Raw genomic sequence first — 22,353 nt, 5'->3', positions numbered from 1 at the left:
AGTGAAACTCAATTGTAATTTCAGGCCTGTCACAGTTCTGAGAGCCGGTAATTCTGCTGCCGTATCAGTGAGCGGATGTACTTGAATGCCTCTCCGTGCTGAGACTGATCTCTTCTCTCATTGTCCGGACTAAATCTAAATTTATACATTCATCACCAAACAGAATAAACAAATTATAATTAGATTCACATCAGGCTACTTTGTAAACAGAGAGCACAATATGTGTCTACATAGTGGTCACACTCCTGCTCTTTCATTTTCGTTTTTGTGTTTCTCTGGTTTAACACATTTCCTTCCCTCTGTTGCTGTTTTAATGCAACTGAAATAACTTGGACAATTCGTGCCTTTTATACAGCTCTTTTTTATTTGTCTTATTCCACTGAATACAATTTTAAAAGTTATTCATAATGCTTTCATCAAACTAATAATGATTAAAAAGACTCCCTATGTCTCAAGCCCTACCAAGATAAATGACCTACAGTATTGTAAAAGAGGCGGTAATAATAGCAAGGGTACTTTTTTCAGTGATATGTTATTCATTGTAATTTATTTTCTTTTGGGACAATACTAGGAAAGACGATGGAGATATTCAAAGTATTTTTCCAACAGGTCAACATCTGTTTGTGGTAGAAACAAATAGTAACACATGTGGGGGAACAAAAGAAAGAAAGAAAATACTTTGGTTTATTTTCTCTCTCAGCCAATCATTGAAGGTGCACGGCAAGTAGCTGTCCATTCAAGCAAAGCAGTGGCATTCCTCTGCAGAGCAATCAAAATGGATTAAACCAACCACGCTCCAGCTGCCTCCACGCAAATCAGATATGCCTGTGATGATGATAATCAATCCATAATAAAATAACAAAACATAAATCTGATAGTGTTGTTCCAACAATTTTAATAACATAGATTTAAATATTGCCATGTGCACTGGAGTGATTTATTGATGAAAAAGTGCTATCAAGCTTATATACACCCCGTTTCTGGTGGCCCGCCAATAATACCATTAACTGCATTGTTCAAACTCATTATGTGATGAGAAACACAATAATAATCGCAGGACTACAAACGCACAATTTCTCCCATTGAGCTAATCACTTTTCTTAGCATTATTAGTCTCTCTTCCTCCCTCTCTCGGTCTCTCTCTCTCTCTCTCTTCTGCTCTCTTACTCACTTTGCCATAAATCCTAAGAGAGGCTGGTGTATAAATCCCTAGTCCTGAATTAGTATTGTAATTTCTGGTATCCATGCATGCTTTGCCAGCACAGACCCTGGAGTTATTAATCTGGGGGGACAGGTTCCATAGAAACAATATGCTGAGCGGTTGGCCTGGATACTGGGCCGACCCCACCCGTGCCAAAGCCCTCAGTGCATTCAATTAGAATTACAAGATATGGACCAGAGCCCAGTTTTAGGAAAAAAATCTGAACGCTGAAAGGGATTTTATATGTTTTATCATTACAAGTTTAAATGTAGTTTTCAAAAGATTTGTCTGCTTCATATAACATATAAAAAAAACTAAAACAGGAGATTGAAACATGAAATTTAGGTTACTGAACGGCCATGTTGCCTCTGCTGACATCTCATAGTGTCTGAGCTGAGTTGTTTTTGGGTCCCATAATGTGTGATATCGTGTGGTTTACCACCTCTCTGATAGAAAAGCTGTTACGCCGCACATATGGCCCACTGACAAACATGACAGATGAAACACTTTGTTTGCTTTTGTTTAAGCACCGGCTCCTCTCCTAATACAAGCCTTTTAAGTGATCAAAAAGGCCCGGCGATATTTGATGTTGTCTGCGAAGAGAGGGGGGAGGCAGAGGAAGTGTCATCCAGTGATATACAGCTCCAGTCCTCTGTCACACAGCGCAGTGTCTGCTGGGAAATAATCTGACATCTTGTGCTCGACACATCCAGGCGATGAGTAGAGAAGGAGGGAGAAGGAAAAAAAAAGGAGGTGGGGGGGAGGGAGGGATAGAAGGCAGAGAATGATGGGAAAAGAGGCGAGGGAGAAGAGAGAGGCCAAGGGAAGAGGGAGTGTGAGTGGGAGAGTGAGAGGAGAGAGAGGACACAATCAATTCAGCAGCCCCGTCTCCATCATGTCATCGCCTGTCAGCATAGATTTAAGAATAAAGCTTTTGAGAGACCTTCCAGAGCTACAGTCTGATCGATGCTCTGGCAATGTTGGCCCAGATGTCACTGACACGCATCACACGGATGCTCAAAACATAACCAACCTCTTTGTGACCGCAACACTGGGAACTGCCGGAGACCCCTGCCCTGAGTTTGTAGTGGGACGTGGCACACTTGTCAAAGGCCACAGTTGTGCATTATATGTCACCATTCACACCCCCCACACGCCACAGAAATTAGGCGTTTAAGCTGTTATGGCCATGTGCCCATACCTTGAATGTAGCAATGGGGACAGAAAACTGGAAGTGCATATGGGCAATACCATTAGAGAAAACAGAGAGGCAAAGATGAAGATATGGTGACGGGGTGAATAAATCGAGTCATTAAGCATGTGTTTGTGGGAGCTTAGCTCCCATATGACAGTGCGGGGTGGCAGGATGCTTCTGCTGCCGGTCCCCTGTAAACAGACAAACAGATTGGCTCGTTTGCCTCTCTCCTCTGGGCAGCTTTTGCCTCCTGCTTTCTGGAGAACACTTAGGCCTTTCCTCCCCTGGGTCTTGGGAGAGACTACTGCCTGTGCTTTTCAATTTAGAGTATGCATTCTTTAATTAATCTATTCCACTGTCAAGTGTCAAACCAATCTTGAAAGAAGATCTCAAACCCATTTACCAAAGTAGCTGTGATTCAAAATGTAACTTATTTAATTAAAGCATTCACTGATCAAAATGTTTCAATCATTAAAAAAATGTTTAGTCAAAGAACAGTATGCTTGCTTCTTAGTTGTTCACTCATTTCTCTCAAAATGTAAGCTTATCCTGCATCCAAGTGCAAGAAAAAAAGTTGCATGAGTCAACTGCCAAAGTGTTCACATATGATAAAGCAAGCATGAGCTGTATTACATATTAGACATGCCATTTTCCTGTTTTGCTAAATAAGTTGGCAAGTGGTCGTACTCGGCAAACCTTCTATGTGTCTCTCTTCATGGTGTTTGCGCTCTAAATGTTCATTTTTTTATTCTATTAAATAAATAAAAAAACTTTTCCCCATCATTTGGCTGAAATGTAAGTAAAACTCCAGGCTCAAATGTGCATACTTGTGGCTTCCTGCTGACCCAGCCGTCTAGGACATTATTAGCATTCAGGTCTGACAGGAACCTTTTCTTCATGTTTCCTGTCAGACCTGAATGCTGTCAACTAGCAGGTGGAAAAAATGCCATTCAAAATAACTATTAAGTTGCGTATATGTGCACATACAGTAGTATAAATCAAAAAGCTGCAGGTAACAATCGTGTCATGCGTCACAGTTCATGTTTGCTTTTGTTGTCCATGTGTGACACAGTAAACCAGTACTTTAAAATAATCATTGTCAAAAAATGTTTAGTGACTTATGATAATAATCTAGAACAAAAAGTGTTAAAATTTGTATCTGCCAGCAGAGTGGAACAAATTCTTCTCTGGCCAGTGGAAAAAAGAAACCACGGTGATTCCATCTCTGCAGCACAGAGGGGAAAATCTACCTCTGAGTTCAAAACCTTATGAAAATCTTGAAAAAAAGGCTATACAGTTTCATAGATGAAACTGAGATAAAATTGGCTCTTTTTTCCTCTCACTGTATGTCTCCATTAGACACCCAACCGTTGTTTTTTTACTCAACTGCCTTTACTTCCGTTTCTTCAATCCTCTCCAAACCTCTCCAAACCTCTCACACTCTCTTTTGATTTTAGTGTGGAGGGCAATCGTTACATGAGTGATGGTACCCATCAGTGTAGTGCATGTGTTGTAAAACTGTCAGCGGCTGACAGATTGACTGACATGGTCAACCCTTCGATCACCACCACAGAGAGAGCGGGGAGAAAAGGCGCCGAGTGAAACACACGCATAGAGAAGAAAAATTAGGGAAAACAGGTGCATTTAGAAAGTCGTGCTTCGTTTTGTTTTGTTCTGTGTGCACTGATCAAATCCGGCATTAAACTGAAACCATAAAACAAACATGGTTGGTTTTAAAGGGAGTGCAAAAACAAAATACTGATATATAGAGAAGGAGTGTTCCCGTGTAATTTCCAACAGCTGTTGATTCAAAGGGAAAAACTTTATTTGGTCCAGATGGTCTCAGTCAGTGGCAGAATGAGAGAGCTGACTTCATTGGCTCCAGCCATGTGTTTTTCCTCCTGATAGAAATTAAAATGGTCGTTCGTTTGTCACCGCTCACTACACAGCTTAAAATGTAGCAATGAAACGTTCCTTGGCGATAATGCACCATAATTACTCAAACGCCTGTTCTTTATCTGCAGCAGAGGGACGACAGAAGGAACATTTTCCTCAGTTGAGATTTTAAAACCCAGAGAGCTTGCTCAAGCCACGGCAAAAGACGGAACACGCGGTCAGAAGTATTGTTCATTTTGAGCGGTAGAAAAATAGAAGTTATCATCTTCTTGCTAAAAATGGCAAATGGGGGGTTACGTGACCATTTTTTTTTTTTACAGAAACAGACAGTTTCTGGTGGGTGAGCCTGAGTATCTCTGCCTCCAATCAGATGTAACATGCTGTAGTGGTGTGCTGTGGCGAGTATCGGGGTGTGATAAATGTATTTATTTTAGCAGTCTGATGGGTATTGATCTCCACGGCGACTCTCCCACTGGCTAACATTATGGGACCCTGGAAGGGAAGGGAGTGGGTGGCTCTCTACCATCATACACATCTCACACCTCACAAATGAGGTAAAAAACCATTGCGGAGGCGTGAAAGGTTAACAGTGGCCTCTGACTGCCAGTTAAACATAAAATCAGTCATTTATCGGAAATAAAAGTAAGAGTATCTCAGCAGTCACCGTTATGGAGATGAAAGACCGAAGCTGTTGAGTCACGGCAGCGTGAAACTGACACAGAGCAGAAAATATATCCACATGGCTGTTTTTTTAAGGCTGTGCTACACATCCAAAGGCATACATGAGTAGGCTGGAGAGGTATGGGCATGTAGAAGTGAGGGGTGGACGTGACCTGTGGTTGTTTGACTCAAACATCCACTACAACATACTTTTCCCTGTAGCACCCGCATTAACTGTGAGAGTTGCACAGTGAATCATGCGAGGAGATATTCTGAATGTTTCACTGCCAGTGTCCTAGACTCGGCCACAGGCAGAAGCGAGTCATAGTGCTTTGTGAGAAATATCACAGGCACTCGTTTTTCAGCTCGGTTTCGCTTATTTTTCTTTTGATCTCCCTGTCTTTGTCAACCACTCTCAACCTTTCTGTGTTTAAACGTTGACAGGTGATTCATTGAGATTTTTTTTTTATGCCTGCTGAAAATGTCAGCTGCCTAGCTCGACAGACAGTTGCATCTGTCTCTTTTCTTTTTACTTTTATCAATACAAAGTACTGAAAAAAGGAAACATCTCTTTACTTTTTTTATTTAAAAAATGTATTCCATGTATTCATATAACTCCAGAAAGTGTTTTTGGAAAATACTTTAACATTTAGAGTTTTTACTATTATATTACTATTATAAAATAATTCATGAACAAATTTAAACTATTTCTAATGAAATATCTTCATGAAAGATAGCACAGAGTGATATGTTTATTTTAACGAATCCCCATTTTGGCAGCATTCAGAATGATTTACAATACAAAATGAAAAAACATACTCTACTTACTGTAATTTTATGTTCTTTGGATGCAACTGAAATGTTTTAACAGCATATTCATCTCCACAATCATGCTAAAATGTTTTAAAGGAACCAGAAAGAAGGAGAAAGAAGTGACTGAAAGCATTTACATTTCCTTTTTGCATAACTCGTTTGAAGTATGTATATGTGTGAAATTTAATTAAACAAGCTTTTATAGTACTACATAAAAATATCAGTAGAGAATGATGAAATGGCAGCTCAGTCAAAAAAAAAGCACAACCAAAAAAGGGACAAAGAGAGGGAAAAAAAAAAACATTAGCCTCATTTGAGCTCTTCAACAATTGCTGAAAGACATTCACTTTAACAGAGCGTTTGGCTGAGCAGAGACAGTTAAATGGCCGCAGATTGTGAAACACTTAATGCATGCGGTGCCGCTCTCATTGTGGTTTGGTCTATAAACACAGGATCTGATTGGGTAATCGGTGTCTCCACTATGGTCTCTTTAACAGTAAATTTACCCCCATGAATTTGAGAGCGCTCTCCAGAATAACTCTCAAAATATTCATAGAGATAAGAGCTGAGTACTCCTTGACACAGCACCAATATTAATAGGGAATGTCTGCAGCAGTTATGTAAATGGACCACTAAAGTCCATCATGATAAGTAACAATTATCTCACTAACAATTAGTGATAATTTTGGGTTGTGCGCATCGAGTATGGGTGTGTCTGATTAGAGTTACTGCCACAATGCTCTACTCTTTGAGCTGAAAGGAAGAATGGTGACCTTAAAGAATGATGACTAACAGAGAGTCAGTCAGGCAAGCTACAATACACTGCTCGATGCAGTGTTGCAGTGTCACACTTGACTCCAAAATAAGGACACTTTTTCCACCCCTCTCAGTCCGTTCAGGACATTAATAGCACAACATACAGTATGTGAATTTATGTATATATCTCTGTGTGAATTACCGGGATAGTGGTAATCTAAAGAAAGAATAAACAAAAGCCATGAGCAAGAAGAGGAGTGTGTGAAATGCTCGCCAGTAAACCGCAGTTTATAAAAATGGAAATCTAAAATGGAAAAAGAAAAACATACATCCCTTCAGACTAATATTGATCGTCTATTTGGCATCAGATACTGAACTTCAACACCAACAGTCTTTTATTCAGTGAAAACATAATTTACTCAACAAACCTTGCTGGAGACCAGTGTTTTGTTCACTTTGCAGAAAAATTATGGGACTTTATACAAAACAATTTTTGTTTTATTTTGTTTGTCGGTTGTGTTCACAGCCACTTTAAAATAGAAAATATTAGTGGCAATTTGCTGTATGCAAAAATTATGAAACAAAAATAAGAAATTCACAATAATTTTTAGCTAAGGCCTTTCACTCGGTAAAAATATTATATTAAAAGTGTTTGCACTATTTTTCTTGCTCTGCTTGTGTTTTTGTGTGTGTGTGTGTGTGTGTGTGTGTGTGTGTGTGTGTGTGTGTGTGTGTGTGTGTGAGTGAGAGAGAGAGCATAGTTAAGTGAAACAGAGCTAGAGAGACAAATAGGATAGACAGAGGCTATCGGCAGATGAACCACAAGCATTTGCATCTCAGTAAGTGTGTCAGCCATACGGGGCAGTCCCAAGACTTTGTGCTTTTATGCCCTATTTTATATACACAGATATAGTATACGGACATAGGTGGTTAGAAGATGTATTGTCTCAATTCTGTAAATGAAGAAAATATAACATTTTATTGCTCAGGCGGTATTTAAGTCCCGCCTCAAAGCCACATATTTCCTTTTATTATTTTTATTTTTCCATTATGTTACTCGATGTTATGTTATCTGTTTTCCTCTTCCTGTAATATTGCATTAGATTTCCAATACTCGTGGTATGTTTTTCCATCTTTCACAGATCAAGACTTCATGGGCTTTTTAGATGAAAAATTATCAATACAAGATGAAGCATCAGCAAAAAAGCAGTGACACATTGCCAACATGCTCTTGTTCCCGGTGCCAGCATCAATAATTCAGCCACTAGCTCATAACTTTATTTTCAATGCATAATTGAGGCCAACCAATGTTTTCTTCAGCCATTTATATGTCGAGCAATTTTTAAACAATAAGAGGAGCGGTCCATTAAGCTTTTAACATCTTCTCCTTTTCATACTCCAGTAGAAAGGGAAAGTATGGGCCGTGGGGCCTGCTTCACCCTCTTTGTGCTCAGCAGTGTGAGAGGTGGGGGGTGTTTTCAGGTGTTTTCTTTCGGAAGTCATAGCTGTAAGCATGAAAGTCTTAAAGTGATAACTGTGGGAAAGCTGTGGTGAGTAAATGAAAAAGTGTAGACTCCACATTTAAAAAGTGTGGTTTGGAAAGGAAGGGGGTCTCAGGGTGAGGTGAGGTTTCTGTACCTGCCTTTGTGTGAATGTGCTTCTGTGTGTGCAGTGCATGGGTATGTGTATGAGTGTGTGTGTGTGTGTGTGTGTGTGTGTGTGTGTGTGTGTGTGTGTGTGTGCCAAGTGATTTACAGTTTGTCTTATTGATTTTTATTAGGATAGTAATTTTGTGGATATCTGAGTTGCCTGTAGGTATAATTTTTTGCATTGCAGAATGCTGCTTTAAAAGGGCCATCCTCCATCCAGTGACTCATTATATTACCTGATTACATTGCTCATGTGTTTTGTACTACTGCTTAATAAATATTGATTTACTATTTTAATTACATGTTAATCTCAAAACACATAGGTGCCAGGGTTATGACTCTCTCAAGTCATAGTGCAAATTTCCTGTTTGCAAATATTTATTGAGGATGGCATCCTGAGAGGGCTATAAAAGTGAATGGCAATCATTAAACAGAGACTATATGTCTACAATATCTGCACAAGTGTCAATATCAGCAATACAGGTTGACCCAGCGACAAATCAATTACTTTTTTTTTTTCAAAAGCAATAATGATCAGGGCTCACACACACAAAGAGAAATAAATATAATTTCTACTACAATCTTATTTTCATCAACAAAGGATGGGGAGACCTGTTACATATGAATCCCCGACCATCTCACTCTTTCAAATGCTCTTTGTTGTAACTGGTGGTTTAAGAATAGGAGTCTTAATGCAGCCTAAATTGCTTTCCAGACGGTGGGGGCCAAAGGTTATGTGAAAACGTTATGACTGCCTTTCATAAACTCCAATCTAAGGAGAGCACTTGGACTCTTCTTTTTTTGGGGGGGGGGATAAAACATATCTAAATTTATGATTATCACATTAATTTAGATAACCATTATCTATGTTCTATAGCTCTTGTGAACTGCTTGCTATCGCCGCACTAAATTATTTCCCAAACTGATTGCTTTGTGAAGCGTAACTTACCAATACACCGGAGGGAATGTTACAGACTTTGCAGGAAATCAAGGCCAAGAGCGTTAAAATGGGGCCAAATAATGTAGCAGATCACTGGAGCTATTTTATTCTTTCTGCAAATTGCTTTATCTCCCACTGGCATTAAAATATGTCATCATAACTAATTTGACAGCAGTGTATTAATGAAAGATCATACACTGACACACTGTTGAATCCAGTGATTAGCTACAATAGGTGACTGGAGAAAGTTTGTCTTTGGGGGCGTTACATGTAACCTCTAACAGAGGATAGGTAACCATGCACCCTAGAAAGCCAAAATAGCTCATAACAGTTTTTGTTAAATAACTAAATAACCACATGAAGGGATTTCCTGTACTTTGCTTGAAGCTGTCATGATCACCCTTTTCCCCAATTGCATACTTTAATGTACACTAATTCAAACTGTAGTATTATGTAATAGTGTGAAGTGAGTTCAAACTATAAAAATTACAAAATACGTAAAAAGCCGGCATGAATACTAAAATTGCTTTGTTTTTTAGTGTGGACCGAAGTGTAACGTCATAGCTTGGAATATAGGGCTGCACAATTATTTGACATATTATTGAAGCTGCAACATAGCAAAGTGCAATATGCAAATTGCAGAAGCTGCAATTTTTTGATGAAGGTAAAATGTGTGACAAAACAGAATTAGAAAGAAGTACTGTAGTGCTGCAGAGATGCCCTGGCCTACAAATCTTGTTCTCCTGATTAAAGAAAACATGTCTGTTCATGATCAGTCAAAATAAAATGTGTAATGCAAAAATGAATATTCCCACACTAATTGCGAATAATATCCTAATTGCAAAATCTGTAAAAATAATCGCAATATTTTGTTTTTACCATACCATGCAGTCCTATTGGAATACATAGGAAATTAAAAATTAGATTTGCTTCATTTCTTGCATTGAATGCAAAATATGCAGTACTTTACTGAAATCTAAAGATAGTATACAATGAAAACCTGCAGACTCTTGGACCTGTCATGTCATACAACTGCTGGCTATGAGGTTATACTACAACAATGAACCAGCAATGAAGAGTTTAGTAGGCATTGCTCCCTCCCTCCTCTCTTTCAGTCTTGCTCCCTCCCTTCCTATTACTCTTGCTTTTCACTCACATTCCAAATCATTCCATCACAAAGATATATTGAAACTGAGAAAGCATTAAGATGATTGGGAAGCTGAAATGTTAAAAGGGAAATACTATCCTTTTTGCATGGAAAAGTCATAAATGAGGAACAGTAAGCAATATCATTTTAATCTCATCTGGCCTAAACAAAATGGACAGTGTGTAGAATATTTACTATAGGTAGGAGTGTGCAGGAGAGTGTGTTGTGTGTTTGGGAATAATCCGTGCAGCATGTAGTGTTTGCATGGTTTATTCCTGACATCAAAGTTGCTGGTTTAATTGAGCCTGTACTGGACCCAGAGCTGAGAGAGCAGGCAGAGGAGCATCGATAAACTATGAAATGGTTCCAATATGGCCAATCGATGAGGCTTTGTGAGCAGCTCCCTTGGGGCTTTGATTTTCCTCTCAAACAACAATCCAGGACCCCTGTTCTTCAAAGGCAAACTCCATCTTTGCTGTTATTGTGGTTGTTGCTTCTCCATGTTTGAGTGATGTCACTGAGGTCGATTTTATCCATGTCCATAAAGGCTCTCCCACACTTGAATCACCCGGGAGACGGCTTCAGTTGGTCTGTGCAATGGTAACAACAACCAATAAAGGTCAATCTCCCATGGTAATGGCCAATTGGGTTTGTTCCCATTATTGGCCCTCTGAGCAGTGGTCAACAGATGGAGAGCTGGCATCACTGACACAAGTTACACTCCAACCTTAAGGAGCCATGGCTCTAGCTCTAAGCACTGTTGTGTTGTTCCACTCTCTCTCTCCCCCTTAGCTTGTGTTGGCCTGTACATCACTCCATCATGTGCAGCTCCTGTATAGGGAGACCCGTCACAGTAGCGTCACAGGAGCGCTGCCAGTGAGGGCTAACCGTCTAACCATTTCAGCTAATTGCCTCATTAATGATTCACCGGTGTTAGGCTGCTCTAGCACTTCGCTGTGGGGAGCAAATTGTTCTGATTGGTTTGTCTCTGTCAATTATTGATGAAGCAGTGAGCTGAAGTGCTAACACCTGGCTTTGGAGGTCCAAATGGCCCTGCATTCCCATCACATACTCTGTTATTACACACCCTGGGACCACATTCAGTTTTGAAGGGCTGGACTCTTGACTGTTGCTGTTCTCCGAGAGTGGATGTAGCATGCCCCAGGGCAATGGCTGTGATCTCAGTTGTGAGGATATTAGCTCATAGAACATGGCTCACTGCTGCGTAAAATGTGGACAAAACAGAGACGTATAGCTTTCAGTGATTTGGGCTGTCAGCGATGGAAGGCCAACAGAGACAATGTCACATGAAGAGGGGCCACTTTATGTATCTGTGTGTGTTAATTCCACAAAATAACAGTAATATGGGAAATAACTGTTCATATTACTGTGATAACAGTGGGAATAAAATGATAGTCTTGACTATATCTTTTATCAACACATTGCACATGTTGTCTCTGGCTCTATCCGTGTCTTCGGGAATACTAAAGTCGCATTAGTTGAATATAAAAATGAAACATGTTATGACCATCTTTGGGAAAAAATGGGTGTGTACGAGATAATAACTTCAGATTTTACAGGAGTGAGTGGAACTGTAACGGTATGCAATGCAGTGTCAATACTTGCTTTGTTTATGGTGATTTATAATGGGTGCAGCCTAGGCACCTTTACAGTAGGGTCATGTAATTGGATCTCCAGTAGATAGTAGCTGAATTCCACTATAGTCTCTGTGTCTAATGGCCCACCCACAAAGCGGTCCTTCTGGCTACATGAATCATCCTTACACAGAGCACAAACTGCTAAGGGGTCTCACCAAACTTTTTGTATTTAAAGACACAAAAACAGCATAAAGAAGAGTATTCTTATGTTTTAATGGAGTAAAACATGAAGAGATTAAATAATGTAGTTGGAAGTAACCTCATGCTCACTGAATTTGCTCATCTCTCCTTGGCCTTAATTGAAGCTGATTAAAGAGTCACCCCCCATGCTGACGCCACTGTCACTCTGAATCTCAGCCAAGTGGGCTTGCCATGTACACTCACAGGGTGGTCACTCTGCCTTTGTTTTAACACTGGCACCAATGACAGCAGAGCCCACCCCACCCCCCCAAATACAGTGACTGTGACTCACTGCGTGTCACCATAAACCCTGTATGAGGGGAGAGAGCGAAGACAAGGGTCACAATGTAGACTTCACTCACATTATATGTATGTGTGCATTCATGGAAGTACTACACTAAAGTATGTGTGTGAATTGTGGTCTGAGTCACACTTTAATGACTTCTTTTTCTTTTCCTGTCCAACCACTCCTCTCCTCTCCTCTCCTCTCCCCCCACCTTTCTCTTTCTGTTAACAGATAACCCAACGACTGAGCAGTGATGACGTCAGAGCGGCTGACCAATCGCACGAAGACACCTACAAAGCACAACATTCAAAAATGATTTCACAGAAGAACAGACGAGACCTGCTGAAATCCCTCAAAATCCCTACAGTGAAATTCTTGAAAGCCTCTTACTACTCCTGTTTCCCTCCCTGATATTTTACCTCCAGCTTTTTTCTACGAAACACGAAAAACAAAAAAAAAACTAAAAACAAAAAACAAAACAGACAGACTCATGCTTATGAGACGGTTGACAACGCCAGATAAATACACTGGATGGACTATTTTCTCTTTGGCGGGAAGATCATTGATGCATGCTTCTGTAAATAGATCATACAACCCTAGTCTTATCCCTAATATAGGAAACATACCGAGTCGCTCTCACCAAATTCATAAACCTTCATGACTGTTCAATATTTTCCATGACTCAGTATTCTTACCTCCTCAGAGACCATGTAATTATCATTTCCAATATCATTTCTCTACTCTTTGGAGTTACTTGGACTGTAAAAATTGTACTTCCTATTCTTCTTATTCTCTTTACATAACGGCCTAGTCTTCCTCTCCAATATCCACATTAGTACATGTAAATAATGATGAATGAAGACAACAGCATGGAACCAACTATAGTGTATATTTACCACTCCCCTAGTAGATCACAAATCTCAATATGTGGATATTTCAGACAACCTTTTTAAAAGTTTAAAATACTTGAACTTGTTTTCTGGTAGTTAAAGACATAGTCCCAGGTATCTGAACACTTTTCCTATGTATTTGAATAGATGCATAAAGGCGTTAGCTATAGACAATGTTATTATTTGACTACCTTAAAAGAATTAGAGGGCAGAAATTTCTTTGATATCATCAATCAGTTCAACCAGGAGACAAACGGTCAAACCGAGAAAAAGCAGGCAATACTCCCAAGCCATGAGCCTACCTTGGCACTTATAAATATTATTTTTAGCATTTGATATTTTATTTTATATGATTGTTTACAATTTTCTCCCAATATCTACCTACTGTATTTATTCTTTCCCATGGCAATAATTGCCCTCTCCCTCCCCATGAGCGGGTGGTAACTGCTGTAGCAAAGCTGCTGTCAGCCTGAGAGGGCCTCTTTTTTTATTTGCATGGTTTGAAACGGCGCTCCGATCCTGAGCCAACACATGAGGGAGCACCTCACTGATCGCAATGTAGACATGAGAACTTTGACCTCCATCTTCTATGGACTATGAAGATAACCAAATGGACTGACAGATAATATGCCAAGCCAATGAACAGACAACCTCAAAGGTTACCCCATCCACTGGTGAAGACTGAAAAACCTTTGCATGGACAACAGGGAAAATACTAGGTTGTTGAACACCTCATCACCACCACCGTGCATCCTCTACCTCATACTCAGTGTGTGTTGTGCAACCCAGAAAATCATGACTTACAGTGACCCCTCTACTGTCCCCACAGTCTACTTGTCCGCTGCATGTCCCTAGAGCCTCATGAGGAGAGTGTGACTCAGCGTTGAATGCTACTGATGGACGCACATGGCAACGGGGAAAACAAAACAAACACTTGTTCACCTTGACACAAACAAACTCACACATACAAGCGCATGCATACAGATGCACAATCATACACAGCACCACTCAAATATGTTGCTGTATATATGTACAGTATATCCACTATTTATAGTCTCAGATGCTGTACTTTGCATGTTTGACTTGTAGATGGAACGTGATCATTATTCATAGAAGAGGTTGTGCAGGTAGGCCTAGTCACTGGATTGACTTTCTAAATCAATGCAAGCTTAACATCTCCTTACTTTGATTTGAGAAAATGCATCGTAACATGACAGAAATAGTTTTACCGCCCCGTTCCCATTATGAAAGATCCCCTTTGGCCAAACAGCAGTGCTGATAGGTTTTAAACTCTTTGAAGGGACACATAACCTCGCCTTTGATGTCAGACAGAACCTGGCCACAGTGAGCGCGGATAGGAGAAGAGAGAAGGGAAGGCAAAATGGGGCGCTCCAATTAAGTGGCAGTGCACAAAGTGGCATGGGGCATCCTGCCAGCAACTGTCCATTCATCCTATGTCAAAGGGATTTGCACATCTCAATGAGTCTACGCACTGCCAGAGAAGTCCGAGAACAGAGCAAAGAAAGAAAGCGAGGCTCAGGAGAAAGTATGAAAGAGAAAAATACTATTTTGACAAAAATTTAAGGTTGTACTGAGCTTATGCGTTTTATTAAGTATTCTCCTGGTCTTTCCACCTATAGAATATTATTTTCTGTCCAGCAGCCACCTTGGAGAGTTTAATTACTCCTTAACTTCAAACTGTTAAAGCGTCATACAGCTCTCTGGGCTGTCATGACCTCACGTCCTGTCTGAGGTTAAGTTTGTGTTAATGAGCATGGCCCTTAGCTCAACCAGATGTTCAGCTTTGTGGTTAAATACTTGTAACCCTTCTATCCCAATGATTCTTCAATGCCTGCCCACTACAGCTGTACTAGAAATTAGAAATTAGATTAAAACTCGTGTGTTTTTACTGAAAACAATAAAACTGATCCAACTCTTGTCAGTGAATCCTATATGCTGTACCAAGAAAGATTTTGTCATTTTAGAATACAGGCTCTGTAGATGACTTCATTTGTGCAGTCAATTTATATGAAGAAATCTTCCTAATTTAAATACTGTCAGAGCACACTGAATCACATGAGGGTATTTACAGTCAACATGTAAACAAACTAGAAATTAGGACTTATGACTTAGCCATGATTAGTTAAAGAAGATTTAAAATACAGGAAGGATGAAGGTGTCACTCAAATATGAGACGTTGTATGTGGTAGGAAACAAGACATTGAGCAAGTGCTGATCTTCTCTGAGCCTCAACGCTTTCTACTTTCTTAGAAGTCAAACAAAGCCCCATTTCTGCGCAGCTGCAGGCAATGTGTGACAGACTGATTTGTTTTTCTATGCGTTTGAATGCAAATACTGTGTTGTTCTGCCCTGACAGTCAGGCAGCATGTGCAAGTCTATCTGGCAATGACCCTGACCAGGGTCAGTACATGTACATAAACATGCATAGATGCACATGTTCATATAAAGAATGTGTGAAAGTGCACAAAAATGCATAGAAGCGCATCCTTGCTCTTACTCTCTCTCTCTCTCGCACACACACACCATGCTAATCTAAACAGCAAGGCTGTATGTAAACAGATCGTCTACATAATGGGATTGTTCAGTGTGCAAACAATAAGCTGTTAGCGTAATCACAGGTCAAAGATATATTACCCAGAGGGCCACGCTGTAGGTATATTAACATGATGGATATGTGGGAGAGAGGAGGGGGGCAGGGATACGAAGGCTATAGAGCGCTACTGATTCAGATTTACCCCCTATTGGGCCCCGTCCGCCGCCTTTCTCTCTTCTACCTCCCTCGTATGGGCCCCACTTAATCAGCCTTCCTCATTCTACTCTTGCTCCTTCCCCCTTCAGAGACACTAGGTTCCTACCTGTCTTTACCATTTGTCCGCTCTAAGACCTCACCCCTGCCTTTTTCATTCACTCCGTCCTCTTCCCATTTCGGCAAAGCAGTCCATCAATCTCTGTGGTCAGTGTGAGAGCAGGATTAAGCAAAGAGGGGTCTGATCATATTGGGCCACTGAGGTGCTTCACCCATGATTAATACATAAACAAGAACGTGGAAAGAGCAAGGACAGAAATACAGCATTTTTTAGCATCGATTTAGAGATATTCATATGTTTATATTTCTATGAACAATGTGATAAATAAAACAGCTATACAGTACATCTACAGACCCATCCCATTATCTGTACTTAACCATGTTGAAAGCACCATGCTTGAGTGTCTCAACAAGTAGCAGAATACAAGTGCCATGCCAGTCGAGATAAATCCTGTGTAGCTTACTCCATTGCACATACAGCTTATTAACTTATCTCTGCTTTATTTGATTACCATCTAGCCCATTCTCTCAACTGGTTAATAAGTCTATGTCCTCCTGACTAAACACTCCATTAGTGTCATCACTGGCTAGCTTGTGTGTGCACTGTGTTCGTCTGTGGACCACTGAAGCAGATACACACTGGGGGCCAAGTGACAGAGTAAACACACAGGCAGAACACAGGGGAGAAAAACAACCTGTAAGACAAACAATAGGTACACAGGTGACCAGTTTCATTATGATCGCAATAGCCAAGACCCTCTGCCTCATGGACGTTTGGATAAAGATGTGGTTTAAGATTTTTGTATGAACAAGCAATTAAATTTTAACAACGCAGTCTTTGAGATTGACTTTGAGAAACATTTTTGGATAGGGAAGGAACTGGAAGGAAGGAACTGGGTAAAACTCCCATAATTTCAGTGTTTCTATGTCTGAATGGAGATGAAACGGTAGTGCTTTAATCATCAGTCCAAAAGATTAACAGCAATATAATATAATATATAATGTAAGGGATAATGCCCGACGAGGTGTCCATTAGTGTCCATTAGTCGAGACAACCGCCTGTGTGTCATTATCCAACTTATACCATGGTCACTGCCAAAGGAGAAAAAAAAAAAGATTATTATTATTTATTTTTTTAAGTTTCTGTTTCCCTGGTAACACCTGAGGTAATACCTGTACAAATTATTACCATCCCATAAGGTTCTAATGCAATGGAAACGTTGTTCTCTCCTCCGGTAAATATGACAAACCATAGATATGATTTGGCAACAGGAGATATTTCTAGCTCATAGAGCACTTTGGCACAGCTACAAGACGTTATACTTGCAACATTCAAAGTCAATAAAACTGCTTACGGTCGAGAAACGGTAAATATAATTTGACAGTATGTTCAACAACAAAAGCAGCTAGCTATCCAGCCATGTCACTGTCCCCAAATAACATCAAGACTTTCACGAACAATAGGGCATGTGTACTTGCGGCCTGAAGTAGCGGGCTGAATAGCGGACGGGATGCGGGAGGATAGCTTCCTCCCAGTATCAGTAAGTTCAGAGGGGCAGTGTAGGGGTTTGATCACTACACTCAATGTTGTGATATATTTATGAGACATACAGATTTTGTTTTCATTCAATGCATTCATTTAGAATGGTAAACAGACAGTTTCACTGAAACTACTTACTAGGTGTCCTAAATCAGGAATTAATGGACACCCAGCAGCCAATCAGAATCGAGTATTCACCCAGACCATGGTATAATATATTATGTATTATAGTAATAACTGGTAGCCATAGCAAAAACCTAACATAGGGGTATTACATCGTCCGGCAGACACCTGTGTGTATATGAGGACATTGTTAAAGAAAATTTTGAAAAGACAGAAAAGAAAACAACAGAACAAGCAGCTCCTTCCACTCACCAACTCTATAATGTAGAAATGTACGGGTGCACACACATCAATGCTCTCTGTTCCACTCTCTCTCACTCAGACACATGCCCACATATACACACACACTCTGTTCCTCTGTGTGCCTGTGTCTGGTAGGGTGCCATGATTAACAGTGACCTAAAGCCAGACACTGAGGTAGTGGGAGTGGGGGGTCAAAGGTGAAAGGATTACAGTGAGGCAACCCATGTCAACTGCTCTGCTTTAATCCTGACCTCCAAGCTAACCCGAGACTCTTTAAAAATGATTCACATGTATGAGCGCAACATATTGCGTGTTCATCGTCGCATCACTCAGAGAATTACTGTGTGAGGATTGTGTGGCTATTTTAACTGAAAAAGAACTTTCAAATACTTGAAATGTAGCTTATAAAGCAGCATGGATTTGGTTATAGAGATACAGTGGATGAGGGTAGTTCTAATAGCCAGACAGAAGAAAAGACAGAGCAGACCTCCTTATGTCACACAGCTAATGACAGGGATGAATTGCCTTTAAAGCCCCTACACCCACCTCATTCTGGCCCGCGCATAAGCTTGTGCTCTGGGTGAGCAGTTAGCCATCAAGCCCCTTGCTGAGATGAGATGGGCCCCCAAGAAGATTTGGGAGGGGGGAGATGGAGAGAATCAGATTAACCAAAATGCCTCAATTGGAGTAAATGCTCTTGGCTGACCTCAGTGTAATACCATTGATAAATGCTGTAAACCAAATCTTTAGCATCTGATTAGATAATGGAGGAAAACACATCCTTTTAGCAACCATTAGCTGTGGCGAAACAGCCCAAACCTTCAACCTAAGGGTTGTATGTGAATGTATCAAAACACAAACAAGTTTGTTCAAAGCAGCAGGGAATTTTACAAATACTCCAGTTGCCATTATAGAAATAAATAAATAGGGAAATAATAAATCGCCAGAAGCTGTGGACAGGTGGCATTTCAGCCTGCACCGTTTAGCTGTGCAGTCTGGTTTCTGACAGCTTGATTTAGTTTCCTGCACCTGAGCCAGAAAAGAGAGAAAATTAACGGCAGGAAAAACAGCTTAACTAGATTCCAATTTGCCTGCTTTGAAACACAATTGATGAAGCTAATGTATATAGAAAACACAGAATGGACTATATGGTAGCCGTCCCAAGCTTATTGTGATCATGCAAACTGCGCACTCATTTAGGGTCAGGTACATGGGGAAGGTGATTTGATTTATTCTGATTCTGCCATCTGAGCCTGGGTCTGTTTTGAGGGGGAAGGGGGTGGGGCGTTAGGGTTTGTCTTTAGGGTGTAGAAGGGAGATTAAAGTGGCTCGAAGGGAGATGCTAGGAAACATGCTGTTGTCCCTGCTGTGAACAGGGTGTAATCCTTCAGTTTCAGAGAAGTAAAAGTTTGTCGAGTCCAGAAAGTTACAAATACGTCCCTTCTGGGCCCCCTACGGAGCAGAGAGTGCGAGACAGCAGGGGGTAACCATATGCTATCAAAGTGTTCTTCAAAGCTCCCATCTTTAGTCCACTAAATTATCCAGTATCATCAAATACACCTGACAAAAATAGAAGAAACATAAGTATGCAGCTCAACTTACATACCTTAAAAATATGTTTTAAGCAATGTGTTGCCTTTGAAAGTGAGGGGACTTTTTTTTTTTACTGGAATGACTTTGTTTAAACAGTAGCCATGTCCCAGTGGTGTGGGTCAGCTCATGATTTTGTATTTACATGCGTTTAAAATACTGCTGCTGGTGGGCAATTAAAAATTTATGATTCTTATCACAATGAGCCCCTTCTCTGTTACCAGAGGTTAATTTGTGCTCGCCCCTCATTTCAATTGTACTGTAGTAAATGTCCACATTATTTCCCACATGGGCCTGGATGAGGGGTTTGATTATCCAAAGGTAGGCCTTGGTTGGCTCTGTTATTGTCAGAGGGGTCGTAAGCCTCGGTAACGGCTTCTAGGGTCTTATTGCTATGGCGATCAGCCTCTTGCCACTTGGCCTCTGTGACCCCAGTCAGAGATAAGCTTTATGGGAAAGCACATTAACATGCTACTGCAGTCACCCTGCTCCTTTATCAAAGGCACTTCTGTGAAATCAAGTGTTTATGGACCCCCAGTGAGGGTATAGGGCTGCTGATTGCCTATATTAGAGGTTGCGTGTAAATGAGGTAGAGGTGGACACTGGACCTGCAGTAGTCGGGATGTGATACTGATGTTATTTTCACTAAATGAGCAATTTTGACGTTTGACTTTAACGACTGCAACGCCCCATGAGTAGGTCACAAGCCCCTGGATTACAAATATTGTCTGCAGTCTAAATATATCCATGTCTTCCATTCTTTCTACAAAAACTGACATGACCATAACCATAAGAGAAGTACAGTGTGCATATAGATGTGTTTTAACATTATATTTTGAAGTTATTCATTCTAGTAGCTGTAGGTAACAACTTTTACTATTACCGTTTTCTCCTTTGTGTTACATTGGTCCTGTTAAATTGTCCAATTAGTGGACTCTTGCACATGTGTTGCGTTGATATGGGCATTTTCCTGTGGCTATGAGCGACACCAAGATCAAAATAAATAAATAAATACGTAGGTGTCAGTAGTGTGTGCCTGCTTACAGCCTGATCACTGGTGAAAGATCTTTTCACTATGTCTGTAATGATGGATGGTGATAGCCCTGTGTCTTTGTACACATCAGGGGGCCCTACTGTTGTCACTGGACAGATAGAGGGAGTGAGAAAGAGAAAGATGTAGCCGCAGCTTAATGTCCTTCTCTGGTGCTGTGCATGCTCTTTCCTATTTGCTTTTCCCTTCACGGCACGGTTAACATCGTAAATTAACCTTTCCAGGCCCCCTGTGCTCAGACACTGGTGTGAAATACAGACAAAGGGAAAAAAAATAGATCTGTATTATGCAATGCAGTAGCACCGGTCGGAGACGTAGCCTGTTACAGGATTGAGCTATTCCTTTTTCAGCGATAGGGAATAAAACAACACACTTTGTCCAGTCAAGCAAACATTCTATTTTATGTGCATGTCCTGTGTACTCTGCAAATCAGTATGAGGCTGCTTTTTGTTCTCCATCCTAGAAATGTAAATGAAACACATGAAAGAAAATGTATTGTAGATGCTTCTCTTCTTAGTTCGACTCTGTAAATATGATGTAAATACCAAACAGCTATGCATGCTAATATACAAGCAATTTGTTCAGGTACTTTTGTAATCCAGACTTCTCATATGGCATGTAATGACAAAAAAAAAATCAAACATGAAAAACATAACAAATTGTGAACACGGATATGGTTTGTAAACGACTTCAAAACTGGAAAATATATGTCTTTGCTGTTAATGTTTTCTTACTGATAACTAATGCATTGGCCTGCCATTTACTACAGTGCTCTGCTCATGTTACTTGTTATCTTTTTTATGTTTCATAAGGTAGGGCTGAGGCAAAAAGGACCATAAATCCCTGGTTTGTGGAATAGTCGGGTTAGAGAATAACATGAAGGGAAGGATGGCAGTCTGACCACGCTCTTTGTCGTTTTTTCATTGCCTCTGCACGTTCACATGCATACACTTAACAATTAATTACATATCCTTAGTGTCTAACACAGCCAATAAAATGCCATGGCAAAACTGTTGCTAAAAGCAGTAGAAACTGGGCTGCCATTTGAGTTATCACACCAAAAAGACGAATCACCAGCTTTAAAGTGTGCTGTTATTTTAAAATGGCATACATTTGTGTCTGATAAATGAATGCAAAACCATTAAACAACCTATGAAGCTGGTATAACAAGCAATTTTGACTCATTCCAAATTCTCCAAATCATGATTTGCAAGGGAAAGAGATTTTGAAAACTTTGACAGTTTTTTTTCTAATACTATGTCCGGTGAAAACAATGATTGTCTATATGCCAAATTTGCCTCTGCCCTAGCAACTCTAATGTGACATTTTATGAAGATAGAGATGGAGGAAGTAGGGAGAAATCTTTTTGGTTTCTAAGAGTGTTTATTTTCAACCATGTTAGAACCATGTTAAACCCCAAGGCGCTCATGGTAGATGGAAGTGTCTAATTTTTAACCTGTGCTAAAGATATTTTAAATTTAATAAATAATTATTGTAACAAGAAACCATATTGTGTCATGTTCTTAACTATCCTCTTAACTGGTGCATTTTTCCCATGATGGTATTGTACATATGTGAAGAATAAAATTAATGAAGACAGACGGCCAAAGAGAAACCGAAGAGAATGAAAGGGTTTCGTTATAAAAGGGCTTTAGGGGCATATTAGTCCTGGTAAAGTGCTCTCTTCTATATGGGAATTTTAGAGCTG

The 22,353-nt window shown here is 40.2% G+C and overlaps 1 protein-coding gene across 2 annotated transcripts in view; it reads left to right on the top strand.

The window, feature by feature from the left end:
- mafa (v-maf avian musculoaponeurotic fibrosarcoma oncogene homolog a (paralog a)) overlaps positions 1–22,150 on the top strand; it is a 79,401-nt gene extending 57,251 nt beyond the window's left edge. For both annotated transcript variants that reach the window (XR_007881063.1, XM_051380529.1), the window contains one exon: positions 12,613–22,150. The gene's annotated coding sequence lies outside the window, so the exon portion shown is untranslated. The remainder of the gene's footprint in view (positions 1–12,612) is intronic.
- The last annotated feature ends 203 nt before the right edge of the window (positions 22,151–22,353 follow it).

This window comes from Dicentrarchus labrax, unplaced genomic scaffold, assembly GCF_905237075.1.
Source record: "Dicentrarchus labrax unplaced genomic scaffold, dlabrax2021, whole genome shotgun sequence".
Classification (NCBI taxonomy): Eukaryota; Metazoa; Chordata; class Actinopteri; family Moronidae; genus Dicentrarchus; species Dicentrarchus labrax.
This window is presented reverse-complemented; position numbering and strand designations above follow the sequence as displayed.